Source organism: Portunus trituberculatus, chromosome 19 (genome assembly GCF_017591435.1).
Source record: "Portunus trituberculatus isolate SZX2019 chromosome 19, ASM1759143v1, whole genome shotgun sequence".
In the NCBI taxonomy this organism is placed as follows: domain Eukaryota; kingdom Metazoa; phylum Arthropoda; class Malacostraca; order Decapoda; family Portunidae; genus Portunus; species Portunus trituberculatus.
The window spans coordinates 3,479,018-3,506,360 of record NC_059273.1 but is presented as its reverse complement, the minus strand read 5'-3'; the positions used below and the strand labels follow the sequence as shown (position 1 = coordinate 3,506,360).

General features: G+C 34.7%; 1 protein-coding gene and 1 long non-coding RNA gene across 3 annotated transcripts in view; one reads left to right on the top strand and one right to left on the bottom strand.

Moving 5' to 3' along the window:
* Nucleotides 1-11,793, top strand: part of LOC123506129 (CCR4-NOT transcription complex subunit 10-A-like) — a 28,421-nt gene extending 16,628 nt beyond the window's left edge. The window contains exons 16-18 of one of the 2 annotated variants that reach the window (XR_006675354.1): nucleotides 8,360-8,519; nucleotides 8,774-8,874; nucleotides 11,659-11,793. The gene's annotated coding sequence lies outside the window, so the exon portion shown is untranslated. Of the gene's footprint in view, nucleotides 1-8,359; nucleotides 8,520-8,773; nucleotides 8,935-11,658 lie in introns of both variants that reach the window. The other variant, XR_006675353.1, reaches the window with a different exon arrangement.
* LOC123506130 lies at nucleotides 1,162-27,049 on the bottom strand. Its single transcript, XR_006675355.1, has 5 exons — nucleotides 26,264-27,049; nucleotides 24,033-24,136; nucleotides 11,470-14,144; nucleotides 4,194-4,331; nucleotides 1,162-2,748 (listed from the first exon to the last, which is right to left on the bottom strand). It is a non-coding gene; the product is annotated as an uncharacterized LOC123506130 (long non-coding RNA).
* Nucleotides 27,050-27,343: the final 294 nt, after the last annotated feature.

Here is a 27,343-nt window from a genome sequence, read left to right as displayed (position 1 = left end):
ACATATCTTCATAGTCAATATGATTCATTCCAGTCAGTCCCCTGTATATTGCTGTCATACCTCATATTTACCTTCTTTCTTCCAGTAATTTAAATTTCTACACTTTTCCTCATGTCATTCCTGTCAGATTAGGGATGATCTTTGTGCCAGCGCATTTTATTTAAAAAATCATCTTAAGTACAGGGTGGGCAAATCAAATGCCCGAGTTTTGATAGGCTATTAGGAAAAGTAAAACAATACTTACAGAATTATTTGTTGTTTTATTCGAATCAGTATACAATGCTGTTTGTGTGATCACTTTTTGAAGATGGCATCAGGAAGATGGTGGCCATCTGTAGCGATGCACTGTTGAAGGTGATGTCTGAAGTTTTCGGCTGCTCTTCGGCACATCTCAAGGGGTATTGCAGCGATTTCCTCCCGAATTCGCATCTTCAATTCTTCCATATTGTGTGGCCGACTTCTGAACACTTTCTCCTTGAGATATCACCACAGGAAAAAGTCGCTAATGCTCAAATCAGGTGAGCGTGGGGGCCACTCGACATCACCCCTCTGAGAGACGAGGCATGCCGGGAACATGTCGCAATTTGACCATTGTAACTTGAGCAGTGTGGGCTGTTGCTCTATCTTGTTGGAACCAGATGTCTCCCAGATTTGTTTCCTCACTTAACTGCTGAAGTTGCAATGGTCAAATTGCGACAGATGTTCCCGGCACGCCTCGTCTCTCGGAGGGGTGATGTCGAGTGGCCCCACGCTCACCTGATTTGAGCATTTGCGACTTTTTCCTGTGGGGATATCTCAAGGAGAAAGTGTTCAGAAGTCGGCCACACAATTTTGGAAGAATTGAAGATGCGAATTCAGGAGGAAATCGCTGCAATACCCCTTGAGATGTGCCGGAGCGGCCCGAAAACTTCTGACATCACCTTCAACAGTGCATCGCTACAGATGGCCACCATCTTCCTGATGCCATCTTCAAAAAGTGATCACACAAACGGTATTGTATACTGATTCGAATAAAACAACAAATAATTCTGTAAGTATTGTTTTACTTTTCCTAATAGCCTATCAAAACTAGGGCATTTGATTTGCCCCACCCTGTATATCTCTTTATCTGGTGATCACACCACTGCAGTATATTTCAATTTAGGATGAATCATACCATTGTTTTTTTTTTCTTTTTATCATTTAATCATCCATGCAACACCAACTGTCATACTTGTATTTCTGTAGTTGTGGGTCTTGTTACTGGCCTCCATAATGAGTCCACTTCTTAGCCTTTATTTTTTTTTTTTTTTTTACTTTTACATTTTACACTTCTTTGAATTCCATATCTTATTCATGACTCTTACTCAATTTTCTTCAAATCCCTTTATATCTCTTTACAGTCCTCTTCCTCCTCAACTCTCATCATTATTTTGACAATTTGCAAACAAGCTTTAACTGTATCATTAATGTAAACTAGAAACAAAACTGTGTGCATGTATGTATGTCTGTACTGTATGCACAATATGTATGTATGAATGCATGAATGAGTGTTCTCATTAAAGGTGGTCAATGAGAACAGGTCTATCTTTCATGGTAGCAACAGTGTAGCATGGAATAGTGGACATGTCAGTTCTATCTTGTTTGTGCTCACTCTTACCTACACGCTGTCATTGTTGCAGTGTTCTGAACAATCATACGTGTTGTTTGTATAAATTTGACATAATCTCATCATGTTGCTGTACTCCAAATTCAGCTTGATTTTCCACTAATTATGAAGCATGAATTAAGAGATGTCATCTATAAAATACATTGAAACTGTTAACTTCTGAAAGCAGTTTTCAGGCGCTTCCTCTGATAAGTGTACTTTACTTGTTGCTATAATAACATGGAAAAGAACTGGTAAATAGAGTATATAATATGTATAAAGAAGACTATATTTCTTCACTTGCTACCCAAGACATGCTATATTGCTTGTCTGAAAAAAAGCCACCATGTGTTGGCTGAATAAAAGAGAAAAGTTCACAAGTGTTTTATTGAATATGTGAGAAAATGAAGAACTGTATTACATTTATAATTAATTTAATAGTAAAATTTCACTGTATGCCTTGTCAGTGCATCACAGACCTTTGGTCATTTTATGGTGAGTTTTGTTAAGTTTTCGCCTGACATCTCTGCAGCAAATCCATTACCGAGTCCACAATGTCTTGACATGAACATGCAGCCATAATACTGCATTCTAGTGAATCAAGTTGTCCCTTGCTGGTCCACCAGTACTGGTAATGTTTGACACACATTTACCCACCATCCTGTAGACTGATGTCTCACACCTCTACAGCATTGGTTATGTCTTGTTGCAGAACCACAGGGGAGGCAAATGCAATGTGGCTCATGGTTTCTCATGCATTCTGAGATGTGGTACACCACAATAGAGCTGTAGATGCTGGTCATGGTTTAGGTAATGCACAAGTGTTCTTACTACTATAAAGGCACCTTTTGAGCATGTCACAGACTATCATCCTCTCATCTCCAAACTCAATGGCTACACACTTGAGTTGGACAACTCCAGATTACAATGCCTCGGGAAGGTTGTCACTGTTCATCTACCTGGCTCAGGTGGCATGCAGAGAAGCAACTCTTCATACTTGATGCAATGTCGGTTGTCCTGCAGAGAATGACGAAATGCTTTCTGGTATATTAGTGCAGGCTGCCATTGCGTATGGGTTGTACACTCTCGCCATGGCTGAAGGGCAGTCCACCAACCTGTAGCTGAAGGAAATGTAGCAGGCAGTGTATTCAGACAAAATGTGCATGCGACTGTTGGAATGTGTGCATCATCACTTCCCATGTCACATGTGGGCTCCATAACTCCCTGCTCAATTAGTGGAAGCTTCAGAATGAACTATGCTCTACAACCTGTGTGTTGTAGTGCTTGCAGTGCTGTGCAGATTTGTTTTATAATAATTGCATGACAGCCATTGTGAAGCCAAGACACCAAGAGGAGCAGACATTTTCTAACTGGGCATATTTGCCAACATCACCAATGTCATGTGGTCATGTGTAAGCTGCCAGACACTGCTTCCAAGCCAGCAGAAAGAGGCATACAGAAACGATGACCATTCAACACAGCCATTTGAGTCTGCTGACCACTTCTCTGCTGAGGGAAAGAGGTTCATTCCTTACCATAGCTGACCGACTATTAAGGTGCGTCCACACGTGGAACAATGTTCGGTGGACAAAATTGTTACCATATCACAGGAGAAGCAGGATGATGTCATAAGCGATGAAACGATGGAAGTGGATCTGGCAACAAGCAGTGGTTCCAGATGAGGTTGTTTACCACCGTTTTACCTCTGCTCACAGGGCAAAGACCGGTGGACAATGTTTAAAGGTGATGTCCGTTGGTAACTCAGGCATTTTAGTCAGTATGTGAACTTGGGCGACTGGTGCAGTACATCACTACCATGGTACACAAGAAGAAAAACAAGGCCAAAAAAATTGCACTATGCAGCATAATCATTGCTGTACTCTGTGAGGAGGAGGTGGTGGTGACAAGAAGGGAATGGTGCAAGGACTGGCTGCAGAAACGAAATGAAAGGGGTCTAAGGTTCTGCTAGCCATGTTAACAGGACAATTGAGAACTAGTGAACTGACGGACTTTGAAAATCCTGTAACCAAGTGACTTTGTTCGTCGTGTGCCTGGCAGCATTGTATACTTCCACACCTCACAGACAGTGTCTGAGGTTTCGATGCTACGAACACGGACAGTGTCCGGTACACCTCTTGGTGCTCGCTTCTGACGTCATCAGCAAGCCTTTCCACTTTCCATTGGTAATGGTAACAATTTTGTCCGTCGAACATTGTTCGATCGTGTGGACGCACCTTTAGGATGGCCAGTTATCTATACCCAGTGTGGCAGCAACATGATTACACTTGTCACCATCCTGGTCTGTCTTTGTTTACTTCTAGAAAGTTCCAGAATTTCCTGCAGGGCTGGAGTGTGAGTTATGACATGACTTTACCTCATCACCCTCAGTCCATTGGCCATGTAGAGGATTCAGTAAAGGTCTTAAGATACATTCTCAAGATAGCTCCCTGTGACAACATTCAGAATGAGTTTATCTGTGGATTGTTGGTGACAAACATGCCAAACTGTACTGGCCATTTTCCAGCCACCCATCTGCACCTGCATACTTGTTCACCCAGCTACTTACCAGCCAGAATAGCAGCCTGACACAGGAATGTGAGTTCTTGCCAGTTGTGACATTCCTCTGCATACACTTGGAAGTTCTCTTACCCCAGGCAGCCATTCTTGCCTGACCGCATCTTGTGTAAGTACTGTCATCTTGTTCCTTGAATTGAATGTCAAATGCATGAGCTTAAGAATTATACTCAATCCTCCATTATTACGTGGAATCATCTATCACTGTATGATAGCCAAAGTGAAGAACCTACCTATGGTAATAATTCAAATTGACACAAGGACCTCCAAGCCATCATTTTTTGTCAGTCACTTTTTGCCCCGTTTTTATACCATATAATAGTATAGAAATTAAGAAATAATACAGTTTAAATAATTTGTGTAATCAAAAATAATAATAGCATACATTTTGAAGCATTTTTACTTGGGATATTTGACGGCATATAGGACACATGGGTATATAATACAAATATCCATTTCAGCAAGTCAAATTCAAGATAAAAAGTTTTAAATGTATTTAAACGTATACTATTGAAAGCAATTTAGCAGGTCATTACACAAGCAGAAAACATTTATCTTTCCTTGCACTCTTCAGTTGGTCTCTTGCTGGTGCCAGACACTTACATTTTTTCCGTAGGTGGTGGCACAAAAGCCCTTGCTGCTGTTCTAGTGCCATGCTTCTTGGCATAATCTACCATTTGTAGTTTGTAGGAGATTGTGTAGCTTAATCTTTTTTCCTCCTGGTGCCATAATGATGCAGGTGTTGATGTGTTTTGTTGTGATTATGAATTTGGTGTTACTCCTCACTGCTAGATGGCACTGAGTCAGTGTGGTGATATTTACAAATGGACCACAGCCTCACAGGTTAGATTGCTTTCAACAGTATATGCTTAAATACATTTAAAACTTTTTATCCTGATTTCTTGATTAACTCATGGGTTGTGAAGAACTATTTCTCAATAAAAGTATATAGAGAAACTCAACTATCACATGATGTCATAGCCTGGAAGTTTCTGAATGAGGGGAGCATGATAGCAGTAATATCATGTGTAATATAGAAATATGTGCGGCTTTTTTAAGTATGCGCTACACCAGTAAAATGTGATAACAGGAGGCGCAATAGCAGAGGATTAAGTATGTATGTGTGTGTATATATATATATATATATATATATATATATATATATATATATATATATATATATATATATATATATATATATATATATATATATATATATATATATATATATATATATATATATATATATATATATATATATATATATATATATATATATATATATATATATATATATATATATATATATATATATATATATATATATATATATATATATATATATATATATATATATATATATATATATATATATATATATATATATATATATATATATATATATATATATATATATATATATATATATATATATATATATATATATATATATATATATATATATATATATATATATATATATATATATATATATATATATATATATATATATATATATATATATATATATATATATATATATATATATATATATATATATATATATATATATATATATATATATATATATATATATATATATATATATATATATATATATATATATATATATATATATATATATATATATATATATATATATATATATATATATATATATATATATATATATATATATATATATATATATATATATATATATATATATATATATATATATATATATATATATATATATATATATATATATATATATATATATATATATATATATATATATATATATATATATATATATATATATATATATATATATATATATATATATATATATATATATATATATATATATATATATATATATATATATATATATATATATATATATATATATATATATATATATATATATATATATATATATATATATATATATATATATATATATATATATATATATATATATATATATATATATATATATATATATATATATATATATATATATATATATATATATATATATATATATATATATATATATATATATATATATATATATATATATATATATATATATATATATATATATATATATATATATATATATATATATATATATATATATATATATATATATATATATATATATATATATATATATATATATATATATATATATATATATATATATATATATATATATATATATATATATATATATATATATATATATATATATATATATATATATATATATATATATATATATATATATATATATATATATATATATATATATATATATATATATATATATATATATATATATATATATATATATATATATATATATATATATATATATATATATATATATATATATATATATATATATATATATATATATATATATATATATATATATATATATATATATATATATATATATATATATATATATATATATATATATATATATATATATATATATATATATATATATATATATATATATATATATATATATATATATATATATATATATATATATATATATATATATATATATATATATATATATATATATATATATATATATATATATATATATATATATATATATATATATATATATATATATATATATATATATATATATATATATATATATATATATATATATATATATATATATATATATATATATATATATATATATATATATATATATATATATATATATATATATATATATATATATATATATATATATATATATATATATATATATATATATATATATATATATATATATATATATATATATATATATATATATATATATATATATATATATATATATATATATATATATATATATATATATATATATATATATATATATATATATATATATATATATATATATATATATATGCGTATATATATATATATATATATATATATATATATATATATATATATATATATATATATATATATATATATATATATATATATATATATATATATATATATATATATATATATATATATATATACGTATATATATATATATATATATATATATATATATATATATATATATATATATATATATATATATATATATATATATATATATATATATATATATATATATATATATATATATATATATATATATATATATATATATATATATATATATATATATATATATATATATATATATATATATATATATATATATATATATATATATATATATATATATATATATATATATATATATATATATATATATATATATATATATATATATATATATATATATATATATATATATATATATATATATATATATATATATATATATATATATATATATATATATATATATATATATATATATATATATATATATATATATATATATATATATATATATATATATATATATATATATATATATATATATATATATATATATATATATATATATATATATATATATATATATATATATATATATATATATATATATATATATATATATATATATATATATATATATATATATATATATATATATATATATATATATATATATATATATATATATATATATATATATATATATATATATATATATATATATATATATATATATATATATATATATATATATATATATATATATATATATATATATATATATATATATATATATATATATATATATTCTTTCTTTCTGTAAGTGATCCAACTTTTGATTGTAATAATACTTTCAACTTTACCTAAACAGATAATTTACATTTTGTTTGATATTTCTTGAAATATTTTTTTATATTTTTATCATAATATGTTGCCTTATTGTGATTAATCTGTTTATTTTTGTTGAATGAAATTAGAACATAGAAGTTATCATTTGCATGGGATAGATTAAAGCATGAAATCAATTACATTTCTAGTCACCTTCGGAATAAATCAAGGATGAATGAGTGAGAGCAAGTCCCTAGTGTAACATTACCTTGAAAAGAATAAAGTGAGGATAGATGGATATGAATTGTGATTATTAAAGTTATATAACATCAACTAAGAGTAAAAAGCTTCATACTATTATTTTTCTAGTTTTGCAGTGCCTGCATTCTGTGAATTAGAATTAGACATGCAAAGGTGGCTAGCTTGGTCTTTTTTGGTTGCCTGAGGAGAATATGGAAGTTCCTTCCACTTAACTGTGCCAAGCTTTAGAATGGTCAGTTAACATCAACTACTGCAACATACTCAACTGGTGAGTAAAAAATGTTCACCTAATTGCACTTCAACTTAGTTGTATCTGACTAAAGCATAAAATTTGTGTGAACATTTACAATCATAATCTATCTCTCTGGTGATAACTTCCTCTGGAAGTGTGCTTTAAGGCCCTAACTTTACCTATTCATTCTTGCAGTTCCTCACTGTTCTCAGTTTCTCTCTATTTCTCCCTCACAATCCTTCCATCTTTTATTCTTCCATGACTTCTCACATTTTCCTTCTTCTCCTCAGTGTATGCTATCCATGGCAATGATGGAAGTATGCATTATCCTCATGAACCTGTCCTTCATGCTCACCACTTGAGTCGTGGCTGCCTGCTCCAACTCATCAAGGTGCACCTGGTCCTATGATTACTTGTCCTGCTGCTGCTGATTGGCTTCAAATACTTGTTAGTGAGTGGTGCTGGTGGTACAGTAGCCAGCGAGTACAGGTGTGTAGGTGTGGCAGTGGAGGGTGGGTAAGTGTAGGTGGTGGTGATAGGAAGAGGTCTATAGAGGTAGATTAAACAAGTAATGGTAAAACAAGGAGGTGGAGGAAGGGATGTCTAAGAGGAGTTGATTAGTGGTGATGATAGATGAAGTTGTTAATATAAGAATTTTACTCTTCTCTCTGCCTGGCTTATGTGCTGAGATCAGGGAAATGTGGATACTAGATAGAATTGTTTGATATTTAATGGGTGTAGGGAAGAAAACATGTACAATCTTCCCTCTTCATATAACCCTCTTTACATCCTCCAAGTGTAAACATTAAATTATTATATCTATTTGCCTGATCTCAGCATACACAGCAGTGGTGATATTATGAGAGTAAGGTGGAGGAAGGTGTGCATTAGAGGAATTGACAGGTAGTATTAGTAGTAGTATTGGTAATGTTATGTAGGTGGAGTTAGAGGAAGAGGTGTTTTGGATAAACTAGTACAGTCAACTCTCGATTAACGAGGGGGTTATATTCCTGGAGACATTGGGTTATTAGAAAATAATTTTCCCATAGAAACCATGGTCATAGGGGGATTACATTTCTGGCCACTGGAAAATCTGCCTATCTTAAGAATTTTTCTACATAACTAGGTCATGGAAACAACAAAACGTGTTTTTTATTTTCATTTTTAAGTACGTATATTACACTTGTAAGTTACTAGCTAACACGCAAAAATACATTCTTGGTTTGGCTGTGCAACACACAGTAAGACGGGAAAGTGTCAGTGCGTCCCTCCATCGTGGTGACCCGACTCCCCTCCCCAGGGAAAATCCCACCTCGGGTCGTCGAGTGGCAATATGCCTGACCTGATATGCCACATCGTCATACATGTACATGAAAATACCTTGATATGATTTGGTATATAACACTTAGCAGATATTTAATGAATTAGTCACTTTGTTGATAATACTATAATGACTGATTAAAGAACCGTGAGTAGTATAAGGTCAACGTTTTGGTTAGAAAATCTGGCTGAATGATGAACAATAATACCCTATGAATCAGTACAATTTAAATTTACTACTGGGTGGGGCACAGATACTTCCCGATTTGAGAATGAAATAAAAACCTGTTCACACTTTACAATTCTTTATTCTTCTTTTATGCCTTTCACACAACATGGGAGATTTACTTTTATACTGTTTTAAAGACAATATCTTTTAAATGTCTACCTCCATTGTCAATACACTGATTCAGACGATTTCGGAAGCTTTGGTCTACTCTCTCCAGCATGTTGAGCGGTATATTGGCTATTTCAGTTCGAATGGCGTTCTGAAGATCTTCCAGGGTCTGTGGACAGTTGTTATAAACCAGGGATTTGAGATATCCCCACAGGAAATAATCACAGGGGGCTAAATCAGGCGAGCACGCAGGCCAGTTTAAGTCTCCTCTCATGGAAATCAGTCGGTCGGGAAAAGCTGCTCTCCGGAATCCCATTGAAATGCGTGCAGTGTGGACACACACTGATTTAGCCCCCTGTGATTATTTCCTATGGGGATATCTCAAATCCCTGGTTTATAACGACCGTCCACAGACCCTGGAAGACCTACTGAACGCCATCCGAACTGAAATAGCCAATATACCGCTCAACATGCTGGAGAGAGTAGACCAAAGCTTCCGAAATCGTCTGAATCAGTGTATTGACAATGGAGGTAGACATTTAAAAGATATTGTCTTTAAAACAGTGTAAAAGTAAATCTCCCATGTTGTGTGAAAGGCATAAAAGAAGAATAAAGAATTGTGAAGTGTGAACAGGTTTTTATTTCATTCTGAAATTGGGAAGTATCTGCACCCCACCCTGTATAGTGTGGTTTGTTTGATCATCTGATCGATCTAACAAGATTTATTATAGCAATTTAGATCTGCCATCACTTTTCATGCCACTATTGCACTTTTTTACATTAGGATCCTTGGCATCAAGCAAGCCCAGTTCTTCCCTTATTCAAGCAAGTGCTTCCTGTAGATAATTTTATGTTAAAATTCTCTCTGGCTCAGGAGTTTCTGATGCAGACTGTACACTTGATGCCTCTAAATCTACTGTTTCAGTATTCTCCCTCTCTAACAATTTGTATGGGTGCGCGTGACATGAAGTCGAGTTAACCTGCGTTGAATACAATAAATTGCGTTATTTAATTATATCTCCTAAAATATCAAGTATTAAATTGAAATCACATTATTTTTAAACTCAAGTTAATCGAGAGTTGACTGTAATAAGAGAAGATTCTTTAGATACAGAAGCAGTAGTAGGTGGAAGTTCTACAAGAATAGATTAAATAGTAGTAGTAGGTTAAAAATGAGAACAATAGGTTAAATTCTATTAGTAACGGATGGAGGGGGAGACCTATTGCTAGAGCTTGAGAAACGAATCCAAACAGTCTGATGACCTATCACATTTCCAGCAGTCTTGCCCCTTTACCAACATGCAAAGGCATTATTGTACTTAACCTCACCTCTTTCACTGAAGGAATATGGACTGGAAGTTGTAGTGCAGTGTTTTGTTGTGCCCTCATGTGGTGAAAACCTGCAAGAATGCCAAAGGAAGGAACACAATATGTATTTTTTAGCTGCTTAATAGCTTTCAGGAATCTAGATTCTTGTGGATTGTTAGTTAATCTGTATTCTTGTGTCTTCCTCAATAGGCTTAAGATGGGGCAAGAAAAATGTACCACTAGCACTGTCTCCATTGGTGTAGTGAGGTTTCACCTGTCTCCTGAGTTCCCTGCCTGTCGAGGATGCTTTCCCTAGCTCACCACTGGAGAGGACAATAAAACTGGCTCCCATTGGCATAAGAAACTGAGGTCTGATCAACAGCTTCCTGAGTTTTCATATACTACTTGGGCCAGTGTATCCTGCTGACACTGAAGAGGCGATGGGAGTGGCTAGCCTAAGAAACTGCAGTCTGGATTCAATAGCATCCTGAATTTCACTACATGAATTGGACCAGCATCCTGCCTGCCAGGACACTTTCCTAAGCTCACTACTGAAGACGACAATCACAAATGGCCTAAAATATTTGAAAAAAACTGTACTTCAGGCAGGACACTCTCCTTAGCTCACTACTACTGGACAAGACAATGAAAGTGATCCACAAATGGCTTAAAATATTAGAAAAGGGCCTAAAACTTTTTTCAAAGTAAAAAATACTCAGAAGACTCTGGAGACTTTGTAATGTACAAACTGTTTGGGAACCAGTCCTGTTTATTGAAATAATTGATACACTACTACAAAATCTTGGGAGTAGTTAGAGTATTTTTGACTGAATTTTTTTTTAGGCCTCTTTTCCAATATTTTAGGTTATTTGCAGGTTACTTTTGTTGTCTCCTTTTGTAGCCAGCTAAGGCAGGATGGTGGTCCAATTCTGGCAGTGAAATTCAGGAAGTTCCTTAGGCAAGCCACTCCTGTTGTTTTTAGTGTGAGTTAAGAGTGTCCTGGTAATCAGTAAATGGCCAAGGGCAACAAAAAAAATTGCAATTATAAAAACAAAGGCTGGTTCCCAAACAGGGTCAAAAGCATTAGTCTAAAATATGGGGATTGTCTTGAAATCACCTTCAATGAATTTAAGTTGTAGGAAGATGGAAAAACAGAAGTGGGTTGGGAATTTCAGAGTTTACAGTTAAAGGCATGAATGGTTGACAAATACTACAGGTGAACTCTAGTATTGGAGAGGTGAACAGATTAGGGGGTGAAAGGAAAAGGTGTGCAGTGAGGCTGGCTGAGGATAGGAGGCATGCAGCTAACAAGATCAGAGGAGTAGTTGGTATGAAATTAGCAGAAGATAGTAAGAGATGCAACATTGTGGCAATAAAAAGAGGTTGAAGACAGACAGAGAGAGTTGATGAAGCAAAAATGTTTTAATTCCACCTTAACTTAAAAGAACAGTATATTTGCAACCTCCCCCTTACATGCATGGGAAGCATATTCCATACAGGGACAGATAAGGTCCCCTGTACAGTTGGTGTGTGAGAAAAACTTATCAGAAGCTGTTTCAGCTAGAGATCAGATGTGAAGTTTCCAGTTTATATAATAAGTAGAGATGAAGATGTTTAATGTAGAAGAGGGTGCAATTGTCTGGAAGGTTGTGTTGATTGATGGAGGAAATGTATTTTTGAGCAGTGATGGAAAGATGTGAAAAGATACAGGGTGCAATTATCTCTCTCCCTCTTCTACAATTAACATACATAATCTGTCCTTTACTTTAATTTAACTGGAAACTCCACATCTCATCTCTGAAACAACTGTTTCTGACATTTTTTTTTTCTCACCCTCCCAACTGCTAACTCTGTACAGGTATCTTATCTGTCCATGTATGGAGTGGTTCCACTCATACAGTTCTTTTAGACAGATTAGAATTAAAAAAAGCTTTTCGTCTCAGCTCCTCTCTTCTAACTGACTATGTTGTCTCTCTCACTGACACAAAGTTGTAACTTATTATCTTCTACTGCTATTTTCTTGGCAATGGCTCTTCTGATTATACTAACAGCATGCCTCACTGCACAAAGCTTTCAACTTTCTCTCACTCGTATTCCATCCACCTCTGTAATAGATCCACCTCTGTAATAGAAGAGTTAACTAGTACTCTCTATCCTTCATCTTCAGTAATCTCTGAAATTCTGTCTGCTTCTATTTTTCCATCTTTTTATGGCTTGAATTCATTTAAGAGAGAGGTTGGCTTTTGTTGGGCTTCGCAATAAAAAGCAGTGGCTCCTGCTGTCACATCATCTGTCAAGAACTGTTGAAGCATACTCATTCTATGGTTGCATGTCCTTCTTCACTGTTTGGGTTCTTGGAACTGGAAAATGGAAAAATATATTTTAAATTCTTTTATACCATTAAGAAATAAATTCTCAAATAATAGGTCTCATATGTAACAAATAGAAAAAACAAAGAAAAAATGATATGCATTATTACTGCTATAACATTCAACAAGTACTATATTCAAGCTTCTGAAGCAGATCAATACTTCAGAACAAAATAAAATGAGAGAAACTTGTCTTTTAATTCCTTCCTTGCTTGTTCCTTTCCTTCTTCATCTGTCTAGTGTCCTCAAACTTGTCATCTCTTCCTTCAGACTTCCCTGTCACCACCACCAGGCATTGTATGTAGAGTTCCCGATAATATTTTGAATCTGAAAAATAGTTGTGGGTTTTATTTGTAAATCAGTTGCATCTCTCTCTACGTGTGTGTAATTCACCTCGGTCGCCTGTTGGTCACCCAGCCAGTCTTACCCATTATGGAGCGAGCTCAGAGCTCATAGACCAGTCTTCGGGTAGGACTGAGACCACATGAACACACAACACACACCGGGAAAGCGAGGCCACAACCCCTTGAGTTACATCCCGTACCTATTTACTGCTAGGTGAACAGGGGCCACACATAAAGATAAGAGGCTTGCCCATTTGCCTCGCCGCTTACCGGGACTCGAACCCGGGCCTCTCGATTGTGAGTCGAGCATGTTAACCACTACACTACGCAGTGTGTGTGTGTGTGTGTGTGTGTATGTTTGCACCATCTGAGAAAACAATCACACACACAGAGAATGCAGCAGATCAAACAGTGAAACACAGGATTAAGAAGTTACTTTGGTAGTATTGATTAGAGGAAATTATGCAAGGCAAGACACTTATCTTGAAGTATGATATATTCCTAGACAAGTATAATGAAGAAGTAAAGAGAGCAAACACGTGGTATAATGCTATATGTGCAAAAGCTAAAAAGTGAAAGGATGCAGCTTCGATTTTTTTTTTAATGTAAGAGGGAGAACTCAAGGGCAAAATAAAAATCTATTCAAAAAAAAAAAAAAAAAAAAAAGGCCCACTGGAGTTGTCTCCATAAAAAAGATACAAAAGAATTAGTCAAAAGCCTGGGACAAATGTCTTGACACCTCTCTTAAAAAAGAAGTTGAGTCATAGGAAGCTAGAAAGTAGAAATACAAAAGCAGGTAGGGAGTTGGAGTTCCAGAGTCTACTAGTGAAAGGTATGAATGATTGAGAATAGTGGTTAACTCTTGTTGTACAGAATAGGGATGAGAGGAAGAAGAAAAACTTGTACAGTGAGGCTGCAGGAGGGGGGAGGCATGCAGTTAACAAGATCAGTAGAACAATTTGTATGAAAATAACCATAAAAAATTGAGAGATGCAACATTTCGGCACTGAAAGAGGCTGAAGACAGTCAGTCAGAGGAGGGGAGTTGATGAGATGAAAAGTTTTTGATTCCACCCTATCTAATAAAGCTGTATGAGTGGAACCCCCCCAAACATGCGAAGAGTACTCCATACAATGACGGATAAGGCCCTTGTACAGAGATAGCAGTTGGAGGGACGAGAAAAACTGGCAGAGATGCCGCAGAACGCCTAACTTCATAAAAGCTATTTTAGCAAGAAATGAGATGTGAAGTTTCAAGTTGAGATTATGAGTAAAGGACAGACCGAGGATATTTAGTGTGGAAGAGGGAGACAGTTAAGTGTCATTGAAGAAGAGGGGATAGTTGTCTAGAAGGTTATGTCGACTTGATAGATGGAGGAATTGAGTTTTTGAGGCATTGAAAACTACTAAGTCTTCTCTACCCCAATCAGAAATCTTAAAGAGATCAGAAATCAGGCGTTCTGTGGCATCCCTGAGCGATCTGTTGACTTCCTGAAGGGTTGGATGTCTCTGAAAGAACGTGGAAAGATGTAAGGTGATATCATCAGTGTAGGAGTGGATAGGGCAAGAAATTTGGTTAAAAAGGTCATTAATGAATAACAGAAAAAGTGGGTGATAAGACAGAACCCTGAGGAACACCACTGTCAATAGATTTAGGAGAACAGTGGTTGTCTACCACAGCAGCAATAGAATGGTCAGAAAGGAAACTTGAGATAAAGTTGCAGAGAGAAGGATAGAAACTGTAGGAGGGCAGTTTTGAAATCAAAGCTTTATGCCAGACTCTATCAAAAGCTTTTGATATGCCTATCGTGACAGCAAAAGTTTCACCGAAATCTCTAAAAGAGGATGACCAAGACTCAGTAAGGAAAGCCAGAAGATCACCAGTAGAGTGACCTTGACGGAAGCCATACTGGCGATCAGATAGAAGATTGTGAAGTGACATGTTTAAGAATCTTCCTATTGAGGATAGACTCAAAAACTTTTAGACAAGTTAGATTAAAGCTATAGGACGGTAGCTTGAGGGATTAGAACGATCACCCTTTTTAGGAACAGGCTGAATGTAAGCAAACTTCCAGCAAGAAAGAAAGGTAGAAGTTGACAGGCATAGTTACAAGAGTTTGGCCAGGCAAGGTGCAAGCACAGAAGTGTATTGCTGGGGACAATAGTATTAAGTTTTTAGTTATTAAGGTCATAATTATTCAAGTAGCGACACACAAGTGGATACCAGACATGCAGACGTATGGACGGTCTTGAGTTGGTTCAAAAGAGAAAGAGATGGTAGCCAGCTCATGAATTAAAAGCATTAAATTCACTCGCTACGTAATTGAAGTTTTAACAAATTTTTCACTCCAGAAAGTAAAGGGAGAACCGAGCTGATCAGAGAAGTGTTTTCTGTAATGTAATCTCATTAGTAATGGCAATCAAAAGCACTTAATTACTCCACACCTGTCCTATTGTGGCGACTGACAATGCTTGGGAGGGGGAGGAAACGAGACCCATCAGGTAGTTAGGCTGTGGGAAAATCAGGATATACTAGTTCCCACAGTCTGGTTCCACCCTCTAGCCCAAGCAGGTTAGTCATATACTCGCTCATTAAATTTTGATGTACCTTTTATATAAAACATTTCTTTATATATATATATATATATATATATATATATATATATATATATATATATATATATATATATATATATTATTAAATTGTTTACTGAGTCTGGTTCCACCTTCCACCCCAAGCAGATATGGCTACTCTCTGTTATGTGTATGATGATCCATGTGTGTGGTTTTTGGTTAGGCTAGTTTTAGTGAAGTTAAGGAAGAAATGTTATTGTGTTGGCAGTGGTGTTAAGGAGGGCAGTGGAGTGGACTGTGTCACTGCCTGGTACATGCCTCTCACAACCAGGGTATCATGGCCCTAAAGACAAGATAAGTGAGTTTTTTTTAGTGTGTGGAGCCACGAACAGCCCGCATCGTGCTTGTCTCCACATGCTAATTGGAGTGAGGCTGTGTAGTGAATTATACTATGTAATTTTTTTTGTGTAGTTTATTCTGTAGTGACTGTGTATCCTCTCTCCGGTGAGCTGGATTGTAAACAAACGAATGTCATTGTGAGGAGAAAGTTAATTCAATATTATTCCATCAGTTTATTGTAAAGTATGTAGATTTGTTGTGTTAATCTTTCAAAATTTACAACCAGTGCCTTTGATAACAGCTACCGCTACCATTAGTTTAAAAATAAAACTTCAAAATTTATTAAAAACTTTCCTAATCTTTCCTTCTTCATCGTAAGTATTGTATTTTTTTATTATTTTTTTTCCCTGCATTACAGAAGCACAGTTTTTGAGAACAATAGGAGGGACCCCATCAGGTCCATAAACCTTCATTAAGAAGAATTTTGATTGGAGACATGAAATAGTCAGAGGAAGGAGAGGGAGGGACAAGCCCAGAATTATCCAAGGTGGAGTCATTAGCAAAAGTTTGAGAGAAGAGTTCACCTTTAGAAACAGATGAGATGGCAGTGGTGCCATCAGGATGAAATAAAGGAGGGAAAGATGAAGTTGTTGGAGATGTGTTTGGCCAGATGCCAGAAGTCATTAGGGGAGTTAGAGTTTGAAAGATTTTGAGATTTTCTATTTATGAAAGTGTTTGGCAAGTTGAAGAACAGACTTGGCATGATTCTGGGCAGAAATATAAAGTGCATGATATTCAGGAGATGGAAGGCTTAAGTACCTTCTGTGGGTAACCTCTCTATCATGTATAGCATGAGAAAAGTTAAACCAAGAGTTAAACCAAGGTTTAGAAGGTTTAGGTTGAGAAAAAGAATGAAGAATATACACCTCCATGCCAGACACTATCACCTCTGTTATGTGTTCAGCACACCGAGATGGGTCTCTGACATGGAAATTGTAATCATTCCAGGGAAAATCAGCATAATACTTCCTCAGGTTCCCCCCATCTGGGAGAGGCAAAATGCTAGAGGCACCTTCACTTTGGGGAATCCTAAGGAGGGATTGGAGAAATAGGACAAGATACAGAAATGAGATTGTGATCGGAGGAGCCCATCGGAAAAGATAGGATAACAGCATAAGCTGAAGGATTAAAGGTGAGGAAAAGATAAAAAAAATGTTGGGTGTATCTCTAAGACGGTCAGGGATATGAGTAGGGTGTTGCACCAGTTGCTCTAGGTTGTGGAGGACAGCAAAGTTAAAGTCTAGTTCACCAGGATGGTCAGTGAAAGGAGAGGAAAGCCAAAACTGGTGGTGAACATTGAAATCTCCAAGGATGGAGATCTCCATGAAAGGGTAGAGGGACAGAATGTGCTCCACTTTGGAAGTTAAATAGTCAAAGAATTTACTATAGTCAGAGGAGTTAGGGGAGAGATAGACAGCACAGATAAATTTAGTTAGAGAGTTTAAAAGATTCAAGAGTGTGGGCACGAGAACAAGTTAAGTCATTGCAAACATAGATGTAACATCCAGCTTTGGAAGGAAGCAATGAAATGAAGTAAATAAGAAGCAGCATAAAGAGGTACGAAACGAGAAATTATGAAAAGGATGTAGTGAAGAGAAGTGAAAAAGAACCCAAGCTTTTTATAAGTATATACGTAAATGGTAAAATGACAGAGATACCATCACTAAATTAATTAAGAGAAACAGGATATGTGAAACACCAGAAGAAATGAGTGAACTTATGAGTGAGAGCTTTTAATCAGTATTTAATGAAGAGAGTGAGTTCATAAAACCAAATAATCAAGAGACACAGGAAAAATTAAGAAACGTGATGCAAAATCAGAAAATTAGAGAATTATTAGAAAAGGTGGATGTAAGGAAGGCAATAGAGCCAGACGGAGTGTCAGGATGGACACAGAGAATGTAGGGAAGAACTGGTGGAACCAATTTGTGATATAATCAACACCTCTAATGGAAGGGAAGCTATCAAAGGAATGGAAAAGAGCAAATATAGTTCCAATATAAAAAGGAGGAAAAAAGACAGTCCCTAAATTATTTACCAGTGTCACTAACTAGTGTTGTGGGTAAGATATGTGAAATTGTTAATAAAGAAAAATGGTCAGAATATCTAGAGGGAAATGAAACAATTAATAACTCCTAATTTGGATTCAGATAAGGAAGATCATGTATAACAAATTTACTAAACTTTTATACAAGAGTACTAGATGAAGTACGAGGGATAGATAGATTGGTTGACACCTTGTATCCAGATACATATTAGGGAAGCTTTTGACAGAGTACCACATAAAAAACTCATGAAAAATAGAACAAATGGGAGGAATAAAGCTAAATATCTTCAATTGGATGACAGACTACTTAACAGATAGGAAAATGAGGACAACAATGGAAGGTACCCCATACAGTTGGAGCACAGTTACCTGTAGCACACCACAAGGTTCAGTGCTGGCACCAATTATGTCAAGTATATATTAACAATATACAAGAGGGTTTAAATAGTTAAATAAATTTGTTTGCAGACAATGCAAAACTTTTGTGAGTAATAAGAAACATTGAGAACTGTATGGAATTGCAGAAAGATATTGACAAGATATGGGAATGGACCCAAAAGTGGAAGTTAAAATTTAATACTAGGAAATGCCATGTAATGGAAATAAGTTAAAGTAATAGAAGACCTATGTTGGAATATAAAATGGGAGAAGATATTATAATGAAAAGTAATGAAGAAAAAGACCTGGGAGTGATTATATGACACCCTGACTCCAGAAAGACAAATAAATGGACTATTTGCTTCAACACACAAGGCAATAACTAACATCAGGGTAGCATTCAATCACATGGATAAGAGTATGATGAAAAATATCATAATCACTATGATAAGACCCAGAGTTTTTCGGAACTAGGGATTGATGCCATGCTTTGCGTCTCGATAAAAGGGACGCATAGTGAGTTATGAACCTGAGGTAAAACTACAGAACCACTGCTCCCTCCTTCCCCCTCCTCCCCCCCAACAAGCTTGGGGGGACTGTGGGGAATCAGGGGTTTTAGGAGGGGGAGAGCCAAGAAGCGAGATATGGCGATAAAAAAATCTAAGGACAAAAACCTAACCTAATCGGGAGGCCTGTGCACCCCCGGATCACCCCCCTACAACACTAACCTAACCCTAACATAAACCTAACCTACTGTATCCTTGCTTTGGGCAGTTTCCCTCCCCCCACACCGGTTCTTATAGCTTCACACAATATGCCCTACCTCTACCAATACCCCTCCTCACAATACCTTAATGAAAGGATGAAGGTCCTGGCTGGTCCTCTTCTCGATTGTACACTGACTTGCATCGCAGGAGCGATGATTTCCCAGTAATCAAATTCGCAACCTTTACAACTAATGTCACTGGTGGCCATAGCTCAACTGCGCACACAGAACTCTGTGCACCTGTATGCCCAGCTGTGCCCCGCCTTCGAATACATATAGCAAATTCCCATTGGCGCAGCTCGTGCTGTTAAGAGGTGGTGGCACGTCATTGGACAAAAGAACTATAGACACAATAAGAATCCTATTCAGCAGTTACCCACAAACCCCAGCTAGAAACAATTGCAAGTCAGTGTACTGCTCATTTCCGAGTGTGATGGAGCTCCGTGGCTCGCCTCAGCTTGCTGGACTTTGAGAAAACTCGCCGGACGGCGCACATTTGAAGGCTTGTGTATAACACACTAAGGCCGAGCACTCACCAAAACTCTCACTAACGGTAAATACGTTACATATACTGCACTGTGCTGTACGTATTATACAGATCGGCGTGGAGCAGTGATTCTAGAGAAGAACCGAACCGGATACTTGAGTAATATAAGGGATGGCTAACTGCTTTTCCTCAATAATGACAGTACTGAATAACTGCAGGGGGAAATTTTTTGCAGTTTGAAATTAGGCTGTACTTTTTGGATGGTATTGTTTGTTGGCGGACAAAGGTTTAGTTGCCATACACAACAGCAAGTTTTGAAAGAGTATTCCAGACCTGATGCATGTACATGTATTGTCCAGGGGAAAGCAGTTTACCAATGTAAAAGATTGGAATGCTTTGCATTCCAATCTTTTATAATAATATTAATAATAACAATAATAATAATAATAATAATAATAATAATAATAACAATAACAATAAAACTAAATTCAAAAGCGCCACATAACAAAAATTAACGCCAACTTTTTTTTTTTTTTCACTCTCCCCCGGTGTAGTGTAGTGGAGTTTCCCGGATCCGGTTTCCAGCCTTGCTCTAGATGCATGAGCGGCGCAGGTGTGGCTGCGATACTATTAGGTGATCCGTTTCCGCGCCACCCCGCTAAACAGAGGTCTCCCTTCCTGACACTCATCGTCCCCAGCAACTCACCACCTCTTGTTGTATCGTACTCTGAAAAGTCTCTGATACCTCGCTACGTCACGCCAGACTCAAACCGTTAGCATAAACGGCGATAAACACGGGGGCTACGTGCCATATCCACATTTATCATCGCAGTATTCGCATATACATTATATAACATTTATTTCACTATTTTAGATGCCCATGTCACTATTACTTCGCCCATTCATCATCAAACATTATTCATGATGTACAAATACGTCAAAAATAGCTCAAATATCCACATGTTTTGGCCTGTAACATCAAGATCAAGATCACTTGTGATCTTGATCCGTGACGTCACGGCTCATGCCTTTTCGATTAAATGCCACTTTTTTTTTTTTTTGCCGAAAACAATGCTGGTCCGTATATTTCTCATGGTTTCCTTAAATTTTGAGGCCATTCCAAGGTATTCCATGCGGTACAACCTCGACAAAGTGACTGCATCATAGATAATTAGACGTCCCGCATCATTACCAAGCAAACCTGTACTAAACTATTCTGTTGTGTTCCATCAAAGCTTTCGTCGTGTAGTGCCACCTTGCGGTGGGTTCCGGGAACATTGCGTCTAGACTAGAATACAGAGCAGTGGTGTGGTCATCATAGAGGCAGAAAGACATCAAGAAAGAATCCCAAGGACCAATACAGTACAAAGATGATTCCAGAAATAAAGGATCTTCCTTATAAAGAAAGACTGAAGGAAATGAACTACTAACTTTGAAGGATAAACAAGAAAGAGGAGACCTAATAACGATGTACAAGTTAGTAAACCGTATGAAAAAGATAGATAGACAAGATCTGGTATCAGTATCACTCACGGAGGATGGAGAATACAAATGAGAGGAAATTCGAAGATCATAAAAAGTCAATGTCTGAGGAACATTAAGAAGTTCAGTTTTCCACATAAGATGGTGGACATCTGGGATGGATTGAGTGAAGAGATTGTAACAGCGGAAAGTGTGCACAAATTTAAGGAAAAGTTGCATAAAAGTAGATATGATGGACATTGGAGATAGATACAGTGAAGAGATTGTAACTGCAGAAAGTGTGCATAAACTAAGGAAAAGGTGCATACAAGTAGATATGAGCCCCATTCGAAACCAGAAACATAGGACTAGGTTAATATAAACAGTAAACACACGTGTTTTGTCTCACCCTGCCATGCTATCAACACCGGTAACAATGCCCCATGCCAGCACCTCCTCCCTGCCGTACAGCTAGTGCCCTGCCATTTGCAATAGCTCCAGGAAGGGTGTGCCAGACTCCAGCAAGGTGTTGAGCCTCTCATGCATATATATATATATATATATATATATATATATATATATATATATATATATATATATATATATATATATATATATATATATATATATATATATATATATATATATATATATATATATATATATATATATATATATATATATATATATATATATATATATATATATATATATATATATATATATATATATATATATATATATATATATATATATATATATATATATATATATATATATATATATATATATATATATATATATATATATATATATATATATATATATATATATATATATATATATATATATATATATATATATATATATATATATATATATATATATATATATATATATATATATATATATATATATATATATATATATATATATATATATATATATATATATATATATATATATATATATATATATATATATATATATATATATATATATATATATATATATATATATATATATATATATATATATATATATATATATATATATATATATATATATATATATATATATATATATATATATATATATATATATATATATATATATATATATATATATATATATATATATATATATATAAATAAATATATAAATAATAAATAAATAAATAAATATATATATATATATATATATATATATATATATATATATATAATATAAATAAATAAATAAATAAATAAATATATATATATATATATATATATATATATATATATATATATATATATATATATATATATATATATATATATATAATATAATTTTTATTCATTTATTTTTTAAAATTTATCTTTCATTTTCTTTCACGCATACATTTTCCCTCTTCACCACCACCACCACCACCAGGTAAGTCATGCAAGGCTTGTTCTCCTCTAGGGAGGACGTACGGGTCACACGTACAAGCTCGGTGTTATTGTTATCGTTTTTTTTATTATTAATTACATTAACGTATATATTTTTAAGAGAGAGAGAGAGAGAGAGAGAGAGAGAGAGAGAGAGAGAGAGAGAGAGAGAGAGAGAGAGAGAGAGAGAGAGAGAGTGAAAATAAATAAACAATAAATTAACATATAAACAAGCCAAACAAACAAAAATAATGTCCGCAAACCATGTAACAAAATAAAAATAGGACACAAAAAATGGAAGAGAAAGAAATTATATACCTACGTAGTATTATGTCGATGTCAACTCACCTGCTGGGAACATGGAGATGACCTGTTCGACGCTGACCCGATGATTGAGGCCGTGTCAGTGTCCTGCAGGGGAGTCGCGGGGCCCATAGCGCCCTCCTAGTAGCCTACAATAAAAGGTAAGGCATGATTCATCCATCCAGATGCCCGCGGTATTGCTACTCCACAACAACAACAACCAGACGGACACTGGACACAAGTGGCGACTACGCCGACTAGGGACTCGGTCACTGGAGTGGCGACATGCTGGGCAGTGGGCATCGTACACTGGACTTTAGAATGTCTATGTCGTACATTGAGGGGAATCATTCATGCTATATACTATATTAATACTGTTTTCCTATTGATTTATTATTATGCATTTATTTGTTTTAACGGAGAAGAAACAAGAAATCTAATGGTGGCATCTTTTCGCGGTTACTGGTTTATCATTATTCTTATTACTTCTTTTGTCTTTTTCTTGATAATATAATGCATATTTGCATTTATGCATATATTTATGTAAATATGTAATGACACTTATATAGAAGACCCAAACACGCCCAGATCACCACTCCCACACACTAAGACCACTTAAATCACTCAAAACTAACTCCAAACATACTCAAAACACCATGCAGCACCTGGAAAATACCAACAAACACATCCAAAACTCACTACAAACATCCATCATATAGCAGAACAATCCCCTCATCATAAAACACACTCGAACTACCTAAAAGACACCCGACCCTCACACACAGACCACTTAAAACACACTCATAGAACATCTCAAAACACACTCAAACACTCTCAAAACACAACGAAATATAATATCCAGAACACCCCCACAACACAGTCAATATACATAAAATGTAACTAAAACCATCTAATACACATTGAGAACATCCAAATCAGGCTTATAAGACTCCTTCATGTGAATTCAAAACACTATACAACACTATCAAACACACAAAATATACCCACCATGCAACACTACCAAACACCCCAAATATATTCCCCAAAACACTAAAATGCATTATACAGAACGCCAAGATTACAAGGGAAACTTAGCTAAATATTGTGGCATGGCTCCTTCTCCAACCCCTTTCTTCTTCTTCGTCCCCCTCTTTTCTTTCCCCCTTTCTTACTCTACTGCTTCCATCCACACACTGACGACTTGCCTCTAAATACTGTTTAAGTATCACCTCTTCAATATCTGGGTAGAATTCAATTTTTTTTTCCACTTCTGTAAATAAAAAAAAAAAAAAAAAAAAAAAAAAAATAAATAAATAAATAAATAAAGTCGTAAAAACAAGTGAATGGCCTTAAAACTACCTTACCAAAATAAATGAACGTACAGCACTGTGGAGGAGTATTGTGAAGGCAGTAATGTTGACTTGAACATATAGCACTGTGGAGGAGTATTGTGAAGGCGGTAATGTTGACTTGCACTGCTACTTGGTGCTGCTAATATGGGAGTATGGCAACACTATTCACTTGTATGTATGATGTATTTAGGTTGATTCTGGGTGCATTTGAGTGAATTTGTGTGTGTTTTGGGTACATACAAGCGTGTTTTTGACTGAACAGTAACTGTAAGTAACACTGCCACCACCACCACTACCACTGTAGGTGTATGAATAAGAGGCTTTTACATGTAGTAGTTGCTACTAACCCGCCCACCTCTTGCCGTCACGAAAGACTGAAAAGAGTACAGACGCTTGAAGCAAAACAGCCCCATTCAAAAGCAAGTGTTTTCGTGCTCTATATACTAGGGGTTCTCAACTTTTTTCTCATTAAGAACCCCTTCGCTTAAAAGACCATCTACCAAAACCCCCAGTAATCTGTCATCGAACAGAATATTGATGTAGTGACTGACACTATTTTTAACTTAATATGCAATGGTACTGCAAAGGATATTACATCAACCATTTAAGTATCCCTGGAATGTTAATTTAATGACTGACACTAACTCGACATGCAATGATATTGCAGAGAATATTATTAGTTCAGCCACCTAAGTACCTCTGGAATGTTAATCTAGTGACTGACAATACCTAACTTTGCGGGTCTTGCAAAGGTAACATTGTCACGAGGGTTTTCCTGTCTGTTCATAGATCTTGTGAAGGTGGTTGAAGAGCTTTGATAAAATACACTACAAATAGGCTGCGTCACTAACGTAATCCAACATGGCTTGCTAATCTAGTATTTGGAAATAAAATTAATCATGAATAAAATGAAACAAACTTTACCTTATTCTCGAACGTAGGATCCAGCCTTTCCTTCCGTCGCCTGTCCTTATTTACAATCGCAGTAACGACCTTCTCTTGTTACGGACCATGCTAGTGACATGTTTGTGTATCGCCACATTCCTTCATCTCTAAAATTACACTTATAGAGCGTAGCACACTATATTTGCAACAGCAACACGACGATACTTCAGCTAACTGCAGTACTGTTTCTGAAAAGCGGCTCTTCTTTCAGTGGGCGACGAGGAACGCAGCTCACAGGTGGCGGCCATGGCGGCAGAATGATATAAAGTCTTGTTATTGTTATTCGGAAGTTTTGCACTTTCCTTTCTTTTGTACACTATCAGGTTTCTAGGTTCATCTTGTATTCACTCTATTCTCTTCATTTTCTTCACTTTCAGATATATTTAGTCCCTAATCACTGCTTTCTCTTCATTTTCTTCTCCGTCGGGTTCGCCTCGTCTTGATATCTACACTGCCTTCCTAGCTTGGTTACTACATAAAGGGATGTGATTGGTGGATTATTTTTGACTATTTTCTCATTGGCTGTGACGTATTTACCAAGAATGCGCACTGGCTGGTCACAGTTCCGAATCCCTGCTTGAACAATCCCTTTCCTTAATCACCGCAGACCGGAGCAGGAGTCGGAAACAATGGCCGCCACACCTCAGAGAAGGGATACAAGATCTTACCTATACACTACTTTCATAATGCTTTATTGGAAGTTATATGGAATTTTCTGGGCATTTTTTCTATAGTACGTAGTTGGTTATATTTCCTCTCTCTCTCTCTCTCTCTCTCTCTCTGTTGATGCGTCGGTCGATCAGTCTCTCTCTCTCTCTCTCTCTCTCTCTCTCTCTCTCTGTGTGTGTGTGTGTGTGTGTGTGTGTGTGTGTGTGCGCACCAATACACACATAACCGTACATCTCTTGTACACATCAGCAAGACCAACTTATTAAATTCATCCAGGGACAGCATGGAGAGCCTGTGAGACGGGGGGAGAGGGGGGGGAATTGGAGGAGGGGGCGTCTCGTGGAGGATGGCGGTGGCGGAGGAGTGTCGGTCAAGGTCAGCAGAGGGGAG